General features: G+C 49.1%; 1 protein-coding gene across 1 annotated transcript in view; it reads right to left on the bottom strand.

Annotated features, from left to right (window-relative positions):
* Positions 1-6093, bottom strand: part of rubcnl (rubicon like autophagy enhancer) — a 117266-nt gene extending 111173 nt beyond the window's left edge. Inside the window, exon 1 of the mRNA XM_086006482.1 lies at positions 5855-6093. The gene's annotated coding sequence lies outside the window, so the exon portion shown is untranslated. The remainder of the gene's footprint in view (positions 1-5854) is intronic.
* Positions 6094-16830: the final 10737 nt, after the last annotated feature.

Genomic DNA, 16830 nt, shown 5'->3' with positions numbered 1-16830 from the left:
TAGTGGGCCAATACTTCTTTTGAAGTGATTTGGCATTTACATTCCTGAAAGGCACGCTTACACTCATCACTCCATTTCCATGTTACACCAGTTTGCAGCAGGGCGTTCAGTGGGTGCAGAATTGTAGATAAATTCGGCAAGAACTTATGGTAGTAGTTCACCAACCCGAGGAACGACCTCCGTTGCGACACATTTTCTGGTGCTGGAGCCTTGACTACAGCCTCAATCTTGTCCGGCGACTTATGCAACCCTTCCTCATCAATCATGTGGCCACAATACGAGATTTGTCTCCTGAAGAACTCGCATTTGGGACGGTTGGCTCGTAGCCCATATTCCTGCAATCTCGTGAGCACCTGTTCCAGGTTGGCAAGGTGTTCATTGTCATTTTCGCCCGTAACCAGGATGTTGTCCAAATAACACTGGGTCCCCGGGATCCCTTGCAGGACTTGTTCCATTGCCCTCTGCCACATAGCCGGGGCCGATGCTACCCCAAATACCAGTCGATTGTACTGGTAAAGGCCTTTGTGAGTGTTTATCGTGAGGTATTTCCTAGATGCTTCTTCCACCTCCATTTGTAGATATGCTTGAACCAGGTCAATCTTTGTAAAACGTTTCCCTCCAGATAGCGAGGCGAAAATATCTTCTATCCGCGGAAGCGGATACTGTACTGTGTGCAGGACTGGGTTCACAGTCACCTTGAAGTCCCCACAGATGCGAACCTTCCTTGGCTCTCCAGACGTGCTGCTCAATGCTTTCTTCATTACAGGAATGATGGGTGTGGCCCACTCACTCCAGTCCACCTTAGACAGCACCCCCGAATGCTCCAGACTCTCCAGTTCAGCTTCCACAGCTGGGCGTATCGCGTATGGCACCGGTCTGGCCTTGAAAAATTTTGGGGTTGCGTTATCCTCAATCTTTATGGTTGCCTTTACTCCTTTTAGAGTCCCAAGCCCTTGTTGGAACACCTCTTCCACGTCAGATAGAATTTGTGACAGACGTCCAGGTGCGACGTCATCATCTTTTTTGTCAGTCACAGTTAGTTCCAGAATGGAATGCCAATCCAATTGTAGTCTTCGGATCCATTCACGTCCCAATAATGGTGGTCCTCCATCTCGTAGTATATACATGTATAGTTTCTGTGTTTCCTTTCCATTATATTCAACTGGCACCCTTATTTTTCCTCTGGGGTAGACCTTTTGCCCCGTGTATGTCTTCAATACAATGGATGTGTCCTTTAAGGGTATGTGTGAGAATAGCCGCTCATAGTCTCGTCGATTCATGACAGTTAGGGCTGATCCTGTGTCCAATTCCATCTTCACTGGGGACCCTGCTATCATGAGGGTGACCCAAATGGTTCGGTGATCTTCTTTTGCGATCACGTTGTGTAACTTTAAACAACTTAGTCGCCTGCTCCCGGAGTCCTTATCACTCTCCTGATCTTCTGAACTACTATCTGTCAGTTTCTTTACTTTCCTGTACTGTTCCTTAGTAGTTCTTGTCGTGTTGGTCTTCTTTCCCGACCTGCAGACTCTTGCTATATGTCCCATTTTCCCGCATTGCCTGCATATTTTGTCTTTAAACCAGCAGTCCTTCTGCTCATGGGTTGTTCTGCTGCAGCGATAGCACATTTCGGCTCCATACGCCATTTCGTTAGCGCTGTATTCTTATGGTTTCTGTTGTATTTCCGCAGCTCCCCGTGCTGCTGCTTCGTAGGATACTGCCACGCTGAAAGCCTGTTCTAGCGTCAGGTCCTTTTTTGAAAGTAGTCGTTTCTGGGTTCCTTCACTCTGGAGCCCGCAGACAAACTTATCCCGTAAGGTGTCTGCCAGTCCTGCTCCGAACTGGCAGTGCTTCGATAACTTGCGTAGTTCCGTAAGATAGTCAGCATTGCTCTCATCTTTGTGCTGGTTTCTTTTATGGAACTTGAATCTTTCTGCTATCAGCAGTGGTGTAGGGCTTAGATGTTCCTGTAAGATATGAACAATCTCCTCAAAACTTTTCTCCATTGGTTTAGCTGGGGTAATTAAATTCCACAATAGGCCGTACGTACTCGCACCCATCAGATTTAATAATACCGACGCCCTCTTTCCATCAGCCACCTCATTTGCCTTGCAGTACACTTCAATTCTTTCCACATACGTGGTCCAGTCTTCTACCTCGTTGTTGAAAGCAGTGATACTGCCACTTTTCGGCATCTTGGGCGATTTTAAATGGCGCCTCCCGCGCTTTTGCTTCTTCCCCAATGGAATAAAATGGCGCCTCCCGCGCTTTTGCTTCTTCCCCAACGGGATAAAATGGCGCCTCCCGCACTTTTGCTTCTTCCCCTTACTGCCACGCTGCTCCTAGCGTTCTACGGGGTAATGGCGGCGACCCGCAGCTTCGGCGCGTCTCGCTTTCCTTCCCCCCCATTTAGTTTCTCTCCGCTGTCCACTCTTGTTTTCTTTTCCCGGTGACGCTGCGCGGCCCGATTTGTAGAGCCGCTCGATCGAGCTTGAGCCCGCCGCAGTCCGGAAGGGTCAGCGCGCTACCTGCTACCAGCACGATTCGCTGGAACCACAGTCTCTCCCGCAATTCTCCAAACACCGATGGATTCTTTGGGCGGTTGCCCTCGGTCGACGCCTGTTGCTCAGACTACGACCTTCCAGGACCTTCCTTTCAGGCGAGATCCCCGTGAGATGATGCCACACTGCAGGTGAGTTCGAACTTACTCGTTGCCACTGTAAAGCCCGCGCCTCAATAATACACGGACTTCGGGAGAACAGTTTAACAGGTACTTTCCTGAACAAGAGGCAGCTTGAAACTGAAACTACAGAAGCCTGCTAGGGCCTTTTATACAGGGGTGGTCACTGCCGGTACTGCAGTCTAAGACCAGTTATTCCCTTAAAGGTACATACACAACACCTACGTCTTTCCTATACCCACTGCAGGTAAATAAATAAATGTACATAATCTAGGCTGGCATTTTAGTGCAGTACTGAGGGAACTGTCAGAGGTGCCGTCTTTCGGATGAGACATTAAACTGAGGCCCTGTCTGCCCCCTCAGGTGGATGTAAAAGATCCCATGGCACAATTTCGAAGAACAGCAGGGGAGTTATCCCTAATATCCTGGGCCAATATGTATCCCTCAACCAACATCACTAAAAACAGATTATCTGGTCATTATCACATTGCTGTTTGTGGGAGCTTGCTGTGTGCAAATTGACTGCCGCGTTTCCTACGTACAATGTACAACACTTCAAAAGTACTTCATTGGCTGTAAAGCGTTTTGGGACGTCCTGAGGTCATGAAAGGTGCTATATGAATGCAAGTCTTTCTTCTTTCTTAATTGTATCTCTCCTTCTTTACCAAATATTTCTACAATACTAGGATTCTTTAGTGAACTCAAGCCTTGGGCTTCCTACACAGGCACAAGCATCTAATGGAAAACATTGTTCCAGGCATTTCAAAAACAGAAAATCATATTGTGTACGTATGTTTACCTATATTCTTGTAATTTCTGAGGAGTGTTATAAGACAAAAAATTTGATGCCGAGCTACATAAGGAGAAGTTAGGTCAGGTGACCAAAAGCTTGGTCAAAGAGATAAGTTTTTAGGAACGTCTTAAAGGAGGAAAGAGAGGTAGTGAGGCAGAGAGGTTTAGGCAGGGAATTCGAGAGCTTAGGGCCTAGGCAACAGAAGGCACAGCCACCAATGGTTGAGCGATTATAATCAGGGATGCTCAAGAGGGCAGAATTGGAGGAGTGCAGTTATCTCGGGGGGTTGTGGGGCTGAAGGAGATTACAGAGATAGGGAGGGGCGAGGCTATGGAGGGATTAGAAAACAAGGATGAGAATTTTGAAATCGAGGCGTTGCTTAACTGGGAGCCAATGTAGGTCGGCGAGCACAGGGCTGATGGCTGAACAGGATTTGGTGCGGGTTAGGACATGGGCAGCCGAATTTTGGATCACCTCAAGTTTACGTAGGGTAGAATGTGGGGGGCCAGCCAGGAGTGCGTTGGAATAGTCAAGTCCAGAGATAACAAAGGCATGGATGAGGGTTTCAGCAGCGGATGAGCTGAGGCATGGGCGGAGACGGGCGATGTTACGGAGGTGGAAATAGGCGGTCTTAGTTATGCTGCAGATATGTGGTCGGAAGTTCATTTCAGGGTCAAATATGACACCAAGGTTGTGAACAGTGTAGTTCAGCCTCAGACAGATGTTAGGGAGAGGGATGGAGTCAGTAGCTAGGGAACAGAGTTCGTGGCGGGGACCGAAAACAATGGCTTTGGTCTTCCCAATATTTAATTGGAGAAAATTTCTGCTCATCCAGAACTGGATGTCAGACAAGCAGTCTGACAATTTAGAGACAGTGGAGGGCTCGAGAGAAGTGGTAGTGAGGTTGTGCTGGGTGTCGTCAGTGCACATGTGGAAACTGTCGCTGTGTTTTTGGATGATGTCGCCAAGGGGCAACATGTAGATGAGAAATAGGAGAAAAACAATTTTCTTATCAATGTTTGTTTCAAAAAATATTCTCGAGTTCATTCTACAGCTGGTTTTGAAATCAATTGGAAAGATACAAATGAATAATTAGTGTCATAGCCTGAAGGAAGATGTGCGTTGAGTTGAGAGACTCATACCGATGCATGCTGGGATATGCTGCACATGTTCAGACGGCTAGATTTTGGGAATTGCAGGTGTGGGTGTAATTGGTACCTCTCGTCAGCTGCTGCATTGGTAGCACTGGGAAGAATATAATCCCAGGCTTTTAAGAGAGGCTGAGAACTTTGACTAAAAACATTAATGAAGACACAAGAAATTTTTATTCACATTATTGTGAAATATGTATTTCTATGTCCGTATTGTGTTGTGAACTTTATTTTCAACATGAGAAATTTCAGTTGCGAAGAAAAATTATAATACTGTGCACAGGTCTGATCTCCATATTACAAAAAGCATATAGAGGTGCAGAGATCAGGAAAGACTGAACAGGCAGGGGCTCTTTTCTCTAGAAAAGAGAAGGCTGAGAGGTGACCTGATAGAGGTCTTTAAAATTATAAAGGTGTTTGAAAGGGTAGACGTAGAGAAGATGTTTCCACTTGTGGGGAGTCCAAAAATTAGGGCCATGAATATAAAATAGTCACAAATAAATCCAATAAGGAATTGAGGAGAAATTGTTTCGCCAAAGAGTAGTTAGAATGTGGAACTCGCTACCACATAGAATAGTTCAGCCAATTGGCATAGATGCATTTAAGGGGAAGCTAGACTTGCATAGAATTTACAGCACAGAAACAGGCCATTCGGCCCAACTGGTCTATGCCAGTGTTTATGCCCCACACAAACCTCCTTCCACCCCTCTTCATCTAACCCCACCAACATAAACTTCTAGTCCTTTTGCCCTCATGTGCTTATCCAGAAGTTCATGAGCTCCTCGCACTTGTTGTTGGAGGTGAGAGTGTAGGGAGCAGGGGACAGGGGTATAAGGAGATGGTTGGAAAATAGAATCTGGGGTTATCTTTGCGCTCCAGGATGATCCTGGAGTAGTGGGTGGTTTTGGCAGTGGAGAGTAAGAGAATGTATCCACGTTCCCTGGTGGTTCACTATCTAACCATGTGTCTAATTTGTGGAAATCGCATTCTAGTTTGATGGCCATGTTTCTGATAGGTTTGGCATCCTCCCCTCCCCATCACCACTGCATAAGCTAGAACATGTAAAGGAAAACATGGGCCACACATCCTCTGATCAGTTCAGCCCACCTACACGTCCATAGTGCATGTGTTTTTTCTTTCTTTCTCTCTTCTGTCTCTGTCCCTATCTCTCTCATTCTCTCTCTCCCACTCTCTCTTAGACACAGACACACACTGCTTTGCTCTACTTACATTTTCTGTTGAACGAATTTTGGATTAAGTTTCTTTGGAAGAGAATGTTTGTTATCGGTTATCCTCCGTCTCACTACTGCATCTTGTATTCTTTGTTCAGCCACATTTCATCAGTTTTGATATCATGTAGCAGGAAGATAACTTGGGGAGGGGGGAAGAATAACCGTTTTGCGAGACTAAGAACTAACTCAGGAGGTTGAGAGCATGGTGTATATAAAGTGTTATTTTGACGGGGAAATACGCATAAGGAAGTGCTGTGGTCCAGTGTGCTTTCAATGTGCTGGATTACAATGCTTTAGTTCCTCTTTGCACAGTACAAGGACATCAACACATTGGCCATCTGGCAATGTGTTGCAGTTAACAATTCTGTGCTGGTAACCCCTAAATACTTCCCCTTTCTGACAGTCAGTCAGTCAGTCTCCAGGGACACCAATAGGAATCAAAATGACTGAACAGTTCTCCAAAATCTTGATCAGTTGTCTTGAGTGAGCTCAACCCTCTACCTACCCAACACAAACAAACAAATTATATTAATCACAGCTACTTTTGACTCTTATTAATTAATTTCCGATTCAGGCCTTATTCTTTGCAGAGTGATACTTCCTTTATGAAACATGAGAGGACTGATCTTCTAGTACTGGTGAAAATCACTTCAATTTGGGTAACAACTTGGTGCAAAACTGACTAGAATGGCGATCTGCTAACAGTACTCAATTTCCATGGGTCAGACCATTTGCAACATGATTCACAGCTCCAGGTGTAGGTGTGGACAGGGTGCAGGGAACGCACCAGTGGTGGGAGTGGAACATTGCATGTAAGTGAAATGTAATGGAATGCAGACAATTAAAGAGAAGTGCCAGAATAAAAGGTCATAAATTCTTACAGTCTTTGGAAACAACAACAACGTCTTGTATTTATATAGTGACTTTAATGTAGTAAAATGTCCCAAGGCGCTTCACAAGGGTATTATAAGACAAAAAAATTTGACACCGAGCCACATAAGGAGAAATTAGGGCAGGTGACCAAAAGCTTGGTCAAAGAGCTAGGTTTTAAGGAGCGTCTTAAAGGAAGAGAGAGAGGTCGAGAGGCGGAGAGGCTTAGGCAGGGAATGCCAGAGCTTAGGGCCTAGGCAACAGAAGGCACGGCCATCAATGGGTGAGCGATTATAATCAGGGATGTTCAAGTGGGCAAAATTAGAGGAGCGCAGATATCTCGGGGTGGGGGGGGGTTTATGGGGTTGAAGTAGATTACAGAGATAGGGAGGGGCATGGCCATGGAGGGATTTGAAAACAAGGATGAGAATTGTGAAATCGAGGCGTTGCTTAACCGGGAGCCAGTGTAGGTCAGCAAGCACAGGGGTGATGGGTGAACGGGAGTTAGAACACGGGTAGCCGAGTTTTGGATGACCTCAAGTTTACGTAGGGTAGAATGTGGGAGGCCAGCCAGGAGTGCGTTGGAATAGTTAAGTCTAGAGGTAACAAAGGCATGGATGAGTGTTTCAGCGGTGGATGAGCTGAGACAAGGGCGGAGATGGGCGATGTTACGGAGGTGGAAATAGGCAGTCTTAGTTATGCTGTGGATATGTGGTCGGAAGCTCATTTCAGGGTCAAATATGGCACCAAGGTTGCATACAGTGTGGTTCAGCCTCAGACAGATGTTAGGGAGAGGGATGGAGTCGGTGGCTAGGGAACGAAGTTTGTGGCGGGGACTGAAAACAATGGCTTCGGTCTTCCCAATATTTAATTGGAGAAAATTTCTGCTCATCCAAAACTAGATGTTGGACAAGCAGTCTGACAATGTAGAGACCGTGGAGGGGTCGAGAAAAGTGGTAGTGAGGTAGAGCTGGGTGTCGTCAGCGTACATGTGGAAACTGATGCTGTGTTTTCGGATGATGTTGCCAAGGGGCAGCATGTAGATGAAAAATAGACTTGAGGCATCACAAACCAATGACAGTCTTTACTAACACTAAGGTAAAGAGGACTATGATACAGGATAAAATAAAGAGTAAGAAGACCCAAGGTGTCGGTATAGGTCAAGTGATGGAACAGCCAAGTACCCGACCTTCTGTTTGATGGCTGCTGAAGTTTAGGCTGGTGCTGCATGAGGTTGTTGTGAATATGGTGGAATATGGTTTACCACTCCAGGGTACCCATCCCCACAAGCTAGCACTGTAACATGTTGGACATCCTGGAGAGTTAAGGGTTAATAATTGACTTTCCTTTTATCTTAGAGCTAACGACTTTCCAAGACAAACAAGATAGCAGCGGGGTGCCACAGGAGAAAGCATAGCATGTCTTCTGCTTTTAATATCTGAGTATTATCTACGAGAAATGCTTGTGCAAGGCAATAAGTGACAGTTAATAAAACTCCTCAAAGGATTCGAGGACAGTTATGTCAGAATACTTGTTTGAGAAAAGTATCTTTGAAGTAAACAACTATGGCTGTTTATGTAAATAGACTGTTTCCAAACGATTGAGGAACAGATACACCATGAGGACTTACCTGTGACAGGTACCTTTGACGTAGGCAAACTAAGGTGTATAACGGAGTCTGGTTTTCAATAGTTCTTTGGAGGGCTCGATACATAAACCGAAAAGCTGCTCAATGTATACAGTTAGGTTGATCACTGTGCTGTATATGAAGAAAGTCTGCTTCGTATATTCCACCATCAAGTGTCTCATGCTTACTCGAAACCTGTCGCTGTGAACCAGAGAAGGAAGGAGGTTGAATGCGAACATTTGGTGCCGTGAACTCGTCCAACGAATATGTGGATGGTGAGTATGATTTAATATCGACAGTGGGTATAACTAGCTCCTGGGAATCGCAATCTAAGGAATAGGATGGAATCAGAAAAAATAAATGATTTCTCCACCAAGTTCACAGAAATCACAGAAACCCCACAGTGCAGATAGAGGCCATTTCGGCCCATTGAGCCTGCACCGACACATATCCCACCCGATCCCCGTAACCCCTACACCAACACATATCCCACCCTATCCCCGTAACCCCATGTATTTAATCCCCCTAACACTAAGGGTCAATTTATCATAGCCAATCAACCTAACCCGCATATCTTTGGACTGTGGGAGGAAACCGGAGCACCCGGAGGAAACCCACGCAAACACGGGGAGAATGTGCAAACTCCACACAGACAGTCACCCGAGGCCGGATTCGAACCCGGGTCCCTGGCGCTGTGAGGCAACAGTGCTAACCACTATGCCACTGTGCTTGCCCTCTTGTTGATCTCTTTGAAAATTTCTGACTGGATTAAAAGTAAGGGGGGACCCTACAGCATTTCCAAAGAAATTTTGAATGGGAGGTGGGCAGAGGTTCAGAATGTGTGTCTGCAGAAGCAAAAAGATAGGAAACAGGAAATGTTCCTGTTGCATGGCCTTCGTCTGGGAATAGGCTTCCTTTGGGGCAGCATGATCAGACGCAGGCTGAAAATAGGGTCTTGGAGGCAGCAGCAGAGAAGGTTAAGGAGGAGTGTGATGCAGTCAGATCCATGCTGTGCAAGCTACTAATTCCTTCCTGGCTAGACACGAGGCTATGGAGCAAATGCGTGATGAGGGAAAGGAGTCAGATGATAAAGTAGCAGCTTAGAAGTAGCTAAGCAACTTAGTAGACAGACTACAGATAGAAAAGCCACTGGAAAAAGTGTGCCAACAAAAACAGAAACAGAAACAGAAGCAGATGCAAACAGACAGTGGCCCTGGGATTAAACAGAAACTGGAAAGATGGCGGTTAGAGTATGTGGTTCACTTCTGTGTGCAGAGAAGTGAGGCCAAAGTGGGTGATCTCACAAAACAGGAAGAACAGTCTGAGGTGTTGTTCATGAATTCTGTGAAGGAAGCTGAGGGTAAGAAACTGATGCAGAGATAGTTAGAGACGAAAGCAATGGGAGAAGCTTGCTCAGAAGTGTAGTGTATGTACCTTTAAGGGGAGAACTACTTTTTACAGCTCCTGTATACTGTAGTACCGGCAGTGACCACACCTGTATATAAACCCTGATTGGGATCTGTACTGTTAGTTTTTGAGTAACCCTCATCCAGTAAACACCTGTTGATTGTTCCTCTGCAGTCTCTGTCTATTTATTGAAGGACACCATACATCAAGATTCACGGATTTAACAAGAAGCATTTAAAGTTTCTATCGGAATGAGCTGTCTCAAAACTGATAAGATGTTCAGTGAAAAGTTAAAATGTGGGAGTTGTAAGCATGATCTGAAGGGATGTGGGGCTAATAAGAGTGAGGAACTTAAAGTAATTAATATCAGTAGAGAAAGAAATGGAACTAAAAGCCGATAAATCCCCTGGACCTGATGGACTACATCCTAAGGTTCTAAAAGAGGTGGCTGCAGAGGTAGTGGCTCCATTGGTTTTGATCATCCAAAATTCCCTAGATTCTAGAATGGTCCCAGCAGACTGGAAGGTAGCAAATGTACCCCCGCTGTTCAAGAAAGGAGGGAGAGAGAAAACAGGGAACTACAGGCCAGTTGCCCTGACATCAGTCGTCGGGAAAATGCTGGAATCCATTATTAAGGAAGTGGTAACGAGGCACTTAGAAAATCATAATCTGATTAGGCAGAGTCAACATGGTTTTATGAAAGGGAAATCATGTTTCATAAATCTTTTGAGGATGTAACTAGCAGGGTAGATAAAGGGGAACCAGTGGATGTAGTATATTTGGATTTCCAAAAGGTATTCGATAAGATGCTATGTAAAAGGTTGCTACGCAATGTAAGGGATCATGGGATTGGGGGTAATATATTAGCATGGATAGAGGATTGGTTAACGGACAGAAAACAGAGAGTAGGGATAAACGGGTCATTTTCCATTTGGCAGGCTGTAACTAGTGGAGTGCCGCAAGGATCAGTGCTTGGGCCTCAGCTGTTTATAATCTATATTTATGACTTAGATGAAGGGACCGAGTGCAATATATTCAAGTTTGCTGATGACACAGAGCTAGGTGGGACAGTAAGCTGTGAGGAGGACACAAAGAGCCTGCAAAGGGATATAGACAGGTTAAGTGAGTGGACAGTAAGATGGCAGATGGAATATAATGTGGAGAAATGTGTGGTTATACACTTTGGTAGGAAGAATAGAAAAACAGAATATTTTGCAAATGGTGAGAAACTATTAAATGTTGGTGTTCAGAGAGATTTGGGTGTCCTCGTAGAGGAAACACAGAAAGTTAGCATGCAGATACAGCAAGCAATAAGGAAGGCAAATGGCATGTTGGCCTTTATTGCAAGGGGTTGGAGTACAAGAGTAAGGAAGTCTTGCTACAATTGTACAGGACTTTGGTGAGACCACACCTGGAGTACTGTGCACAGTTTTGGTCTGCTTACCTGAGAAAGGACAAACATGCCTTAGAAGCGGTGCAACAAAGGTTCACTAGATTAATCCCTGGAATGAGAGGATTGTCCTATGAGGTGAGATTGAGTAGATTCGGCCTATACCCTCCGGAGTTTAGAAGAATGAGAGGTGATCTCATTGAAACATATAGGGGGCAAAATTCAGTTGCTTTGTGCCTTCCGTTAGTGCAAAGCAACAAGCGCCCGGACGTGGCGTTGCTAACGCCTCCCGCGAAATTCAGCGGGAGGTTAGCGGCAGCGGTAGCCGGTACCGCCCTGTGGCGCTGCACCTCCCTGCGCAAACCTGGCCGGACGATATGTCCGACAGGGTCAGGGGGGTGTTTTTGCAGCGGGGGCGGTGATAATTAAAGGGCAGGTGCCGTGCGGCCTTTGTTTTGGGCCGCCTGCCAACACCTGCCCACTCTGGCCTCCTCCTGCGGGGTGCCGGCCGTGATCCGTCAGCCTGGTACTCCTCTTGAGTGCCGGGCTCTTTTGTCAGCACCCCACTCCCTGGTGGCCCAGCAGAGCCCCAGTGCTCGCTGCACTAGACCCCTCCCCTTTAATCAGGGAAGGAAGGCCTGCAGTACCGCGCGCTACGTGCTGGCGCGCATGGCGCTGCTGCACGTAGCACCGCGATATTGAATGGTAGCGCACCACGAGGGAGAGGTAGCGCTTCCAGTAGCACCCCGCCGCCTGCTTGAGGCGTTGTCATTGAATTTCGGGTGCGGGGCTGCTACCCTTTTTGGGGCGCTAGAAGTAGCGCCATGGCGAAGTTAGTGCCCCAAAGGGGGCGCGACCAAATTTTTCCTCCATAAGTTTCAGCGGGGGATTGACAGGGTAGATGCTGAGAGATTGTTTCCCCTGGCTGGAGAGTCTAGAACTAGGGGGCATAGTCTCACGATAAGGGGTCGGCCATTTAAAACTGAGTTGAGAAATTTCTTCCCTCAGAGGGTTATGAATCTTTGGAATCTCTACCCCAAAGGGCTGTGGACGCTGAGTCGTTGAGTATAGTCAAGACTGAGATCGATAGATTTTTGGACTCTAGGGGAATCAAGGGATATGGGGATCAGGCGGGAAAGTGGAGTTGAGGTCGAAGATCAGCCATGATCTTATTGAATGGTTCAAGGGGCCGTATGGCTTACTCCTGCTCCTAATTCTTATGTTCTTATTTTCCAGACTTGGAATGTTGAAACCAGCAGTGAGAGAGGCAGTTATAGTGGTTTCAGAGGGTGAAATAAGAAAAGGACTGGGACTCATGACTAAATCTTCAGCCTTTACTCATTGGGCCGGATTTTCCAATCGGAGGCTTCCTGTGTGCGGATGCCTCCGATCTGGAAAAATCTACGAACTTCCCTGCTGGCTCCGTAGGTCCTGAGACTTCTGATCCTGGGCCTCTCCTGGTGCGCGCGCGCAGGGCCCAGCTATCCCAGGTGCGCAGGAGGTTCACAAGCATCCCTGGGATCACGTGGGCCATGGGGAACCAATCAAAGAAGGGAATCCCCCTTCACAGTTTGACAGGTCTCTCTGCTTAGACCTGTCAAAAGTATGAATGGGGATCACTCAAAAAACACACTAAAACATTAGGGCCTAGAAATTCAGTTGTTTGCGCCAGCCGCTAGCGCCTTAGGAGGAGGAGAAGTGGGGTGCTAAGCGGCTAGCGCCCGGGCGCAGCGCGATCTGCGCCTCTCGCGAACTTCAGTTAAGATTTAGCGGCGGTGCAAAACCTTTGCACGCGCTCAGCTGCGCGCGCAGATCCTGATGTCATTTCATGGTGCAACGCCCTTTGTGCGCCCCAAATTGGAAATTCAGTGGCGCCGGCCTATTGTGCGCCTGGCGCCCCTAGCGACTGGTAGAGGGGAATGGTTCCCAGTCGCTGCAGGGCGCGGGGGGTGCTAATTAAAGGGGACTCCTCCTGCAGTATAAATGGCAGCCATTTTGCACCACTCCTTCTTTGTGAGAGACGGATCTTTGGAGAGAGACAAAGGTAGACAGCTTTCTGGTTTGGCTCAACACTCGCACAGGTACTTGTGGCTTCAGGCCACAGCTTTGCACTTGTCTTTAACTTCAGAGTCATAGCATTGATTGGAAACATATAATGGGGGCTGCAATGGGTGGAAATGTTGGGCTTCTCCATTGCATTCAAAGGGCTCAGAGACGCCGTGAGAGAGTGCCAGTCATGGCCAGACGGAGAAGGGGCAACAGGCGTCGGCAAAGGAGGCCTTACCCACCCAGGGTATACCACCAGCAGTTCTCATATCTGAACATGTCTGAGGAGCAGTGTGTTCGGAGGCTGCGATTCAGAAGGGCGGTGGTCACTGAGATCTGCCACCTGCTTCGCGGAGATCTGCAGCCACAGCTGAGGAGCAGGACGTCTCTGTCGGTGGCAGTGAAGGTGACGGTGGCTCTCAACTTCTATGCCACCGGCGCCTTCCAATCCGCTACTGGGGACATTTCCAACATCTCCCAGTTTGCGGTACATTGCTGCATCCGCCAGGTGACCAATACCCTTTTCAGAAGGAGACGTCAGTTCATCTCCTTCCCCATGACCGTTGACAAGCAGCAACAGCGTGCAATGGGCTTTGCAGCATTAGCGGGCTTCCCCATGGTGCAGGGCGCCATTGACTGCATGCATGTGGCTTTGCGGGTACCTCTAGAGAATGCCGAGGATTACCGCAACCGGAAGGGCTACCATTCGCTCAACGTGCAGTTGGTGTGTGACCACAGGCAGCTCATCCTAGCTGTCAATGCCCGCTTTCCAGGCAGCAGCCACGATGCCTTCATCCTGCGCCAGACTTCTGTGGCAGACATGTTCGAGGCCCAGCCTCACCCACGAGGATGGCTTCTCGGGGACAAAGGCTATCCTTTGTGCACCTGGCTGATGACCCCGCTCCGTGCGCCCAGCACCCCTGCTGAAGAGAGATACAATGACAGCCATCAAGCAACCAGGAACATCATTGAGCAAACAATCGGCGTGCTGCAGCAACGGTTCCGCTGTCTGGATCGTTCCGGGGGAGCCCTACAGTACTCGCCTGAGCAAGTCTCCCATTTCGTTGTCGTGTGCTGCATGCACTGCCAGCAGACATTGGAGGGAGCACCAGAGGAGGAGGAGGAGGAGGAGGAGGACCAGCACAGGAGGGAGGCAGGAAGTGCAAGGGCCGCCCGTCGGCGGCTTATTGCAAGTCGGTTCTAGGCCCCCTCTCAGGGAATGGCTTGTGCCAATGGCAGAAGATGAATGTAACCGCTCCACAAGCCCTCAGCCGAGCAGGGCAACCAGGACTTCCAAAAGAAAGCATGGACAGTGCGATTTAAGGAAATTTTTTACTATGATACCTCTGTGCCCTTCCCACATGACAAACTAATGGAGAGAAACCCCCCCCAAAAACACAAATACACCAGTCTCGGCCTTTATATATGAAACAAATACACCAGTCTCGGCCTTTAAATATGAAACAAATACAGCAGTCTCGGCCTTTATATATGAAACAAATACACCAGTCTCGGCTTTTATAAGTAAAACAAAACATTTGGCCACACCTTCTACTTTTTCCCCTGCGAGGGTGATCCGTTTCGCTTCCGTGACTGGCCCCTACCCGCCCTGCAGCTCCTCCTCAATGGGACCCCAGTGGCTGCAGCAAGGCTGGGGGAAGGCTGCTGAGGGTCAGATGGTGAGACGGCAGATGCCCTTGGGGGTCGGCCCGGACCAGCTCTGGGCCTGGAGGGGCCGGCTGCTGACTGTTCCAACTCTGCTTGGGCGGCAGCAGTCTGTCCAACAGCTGGTGGCAGCTGCAATGGAGGAGTGACAGTGTTGGCTGCAGGAATGCTGCCAACCTGACAGATCACAGGCACTCTCTGGTCGGCTGAGACATTGGCACGCGCACTGGCCAGCACTGCAGCATGCGCAGCAATCTGCTGAGGCACAGACTGCTGGGCTGCTGCGGCACAGCGAGTGCCCCGGCGATGCCTGGCCGATCCAGCGAGTGTGGCAGCAGTTAGTGCCCGTGTGGCCCTGGTCTGTGTCTGCATGACAGCAGCCAGTGAATGCACGGCATGACTGAGCACTTGGCTAGAAGCCGCCTGTGAAGCAGTGAAGTCCTGTTGACTCCTAGCCTGTGCTGCCGCAATGTCCTGCAGACTCCTGGCCTGTGCGGCACTGAATTGTTGCAGACTCCTGGCCTGTGCTGCACTGAATTGTTGCAGACTCCTGGCCTGTGCTGCCCCGAATTCCTGCACACTCCTTGCCAGTGACTCTATGGAGTCAGGCATCCTTGCCACTGCAGCCATGAGCTCAGTGTGCCTGCGCTCAGCCTGGGCGCCCATTTCCGCTAGGAGCCGCACCTCCTCTGTGCTCACCGTAGCAGGACTGGAGGCTGCACTCACCCTCCGGGGAGAAGGCCGCCGAGCTTCCCCACCCTTCCCGCTTTGCTGCAGCCCGCAGGTCCCCGGAGCTTCACTATCCTCCGACCCTTCCCCCCTGCGCCCCTCCAGGGAAGACGTGTCACCATCATGGCCATGGGCTGCCTCGGCTGAGGGTGTCCCTGATGGGCTGGCTTCCTCTTCCTCCTCCTCTATGTCTGACTCGGACACAGTGCCAGCTTGAGGGGCCGCCTCCTCACCTGGCGAGTCACCATCTGAAAGCAGGGAGGCACAAGAGTTGCTTTAGAGTGAGGACAGGGCGGCAGCGAGGGAGGCATGAGTGCTGCTGTGCACTGCATTGGTTCGATAGTGGCAAAGGATGCTGGCGTGAGGCGCAAGTGGAAAGGGAGAGGTCAAAAAGGTGATGACCTTACCATTGGTGCCCAGAACAGGGTCAGCATCTCCAGTGGCGACGGGGCCACTCAGCCGGCCTGCCATGATCCGCTCCACTCGCTGCTCGAGGTCGCTCAGCTGTTTCAGGTCAGGACGGCCTCCCCCGGTCTGTCGCTGCTGTCTTCTGTTATGCGCCAGCTTGGCCTGCAAGAGAAAGGACCACCTCTAAGTACATTGTCAAGCCCTGATCTTGCCCGCACTGCCTCCCATGTTCGATTAGCCCTGACAGTGTCAAGCCCTGATCTTGCCCGCACTGCCTCCCATGGTCGAATAGCCCTGACAGTGTCTAAAGTCCTGATTGCGCAAATGCTTTTCATGACAGTCCCATAGCTGCTGGATGAGGGCTGGCCATTAGGGTTTTCAGACCTGTTTGGCCATAAAGTGAGGTGCACATGCAGGGATGAGGAGGATACTGGAAAGGGTACTCACCCTGACAACCCGAGTGAGGTCGTTGAATTTTTTCCGGCACTGGGTTGGTGTCCTGCCAACCACGCTGTTGGACGTGACCCTGTTTGCCACATCCCTCCATGCTTTCCGATATTCGGCAGGCAGTGGCCTCCTGCCACCCTCAGGGAAGAGGATATGGCGCCTGTGGTCCACTGCGCCAACCAGCAGCCTCAGGTCACCCTCGCCGAAGCGCTGCGCTCCCTCCCTGGCCTTCTCCATTCTCCTGGGCGTGGAGCTGTTCCAGAAGCAGTGTTCAGGCCTTGCCTTAGGGCTGCAGTGTGCAGGGCGTGGCAGCCAAGCAATTCCACCCTCCCCCTTTAAGTGCTGACCGGCGCCTGACTGTCTGGCCTCAATGAGCAACTCGCCG

The sequence above is a fragment of the Somniosus microcephalus genome, chromosome 14, assembly GCF_052327205.1.
Source record: "Somniosus microcephalus isolate GS21.2 chromosome 14, FLI_Smic_1.0, whole genome shotgun sequence".
NCBI lineage: Eukaryota > Metazoa > Chordata > Chondrichthyes > Squaliformes > Somniosidae > Somniosus > Somniosus microcephalus.
The sequence above is the reverse complement of the archived record's forward strand: the minus strand, read 5'-3'. Positions and strand labels throughout refer to the sequence as shown.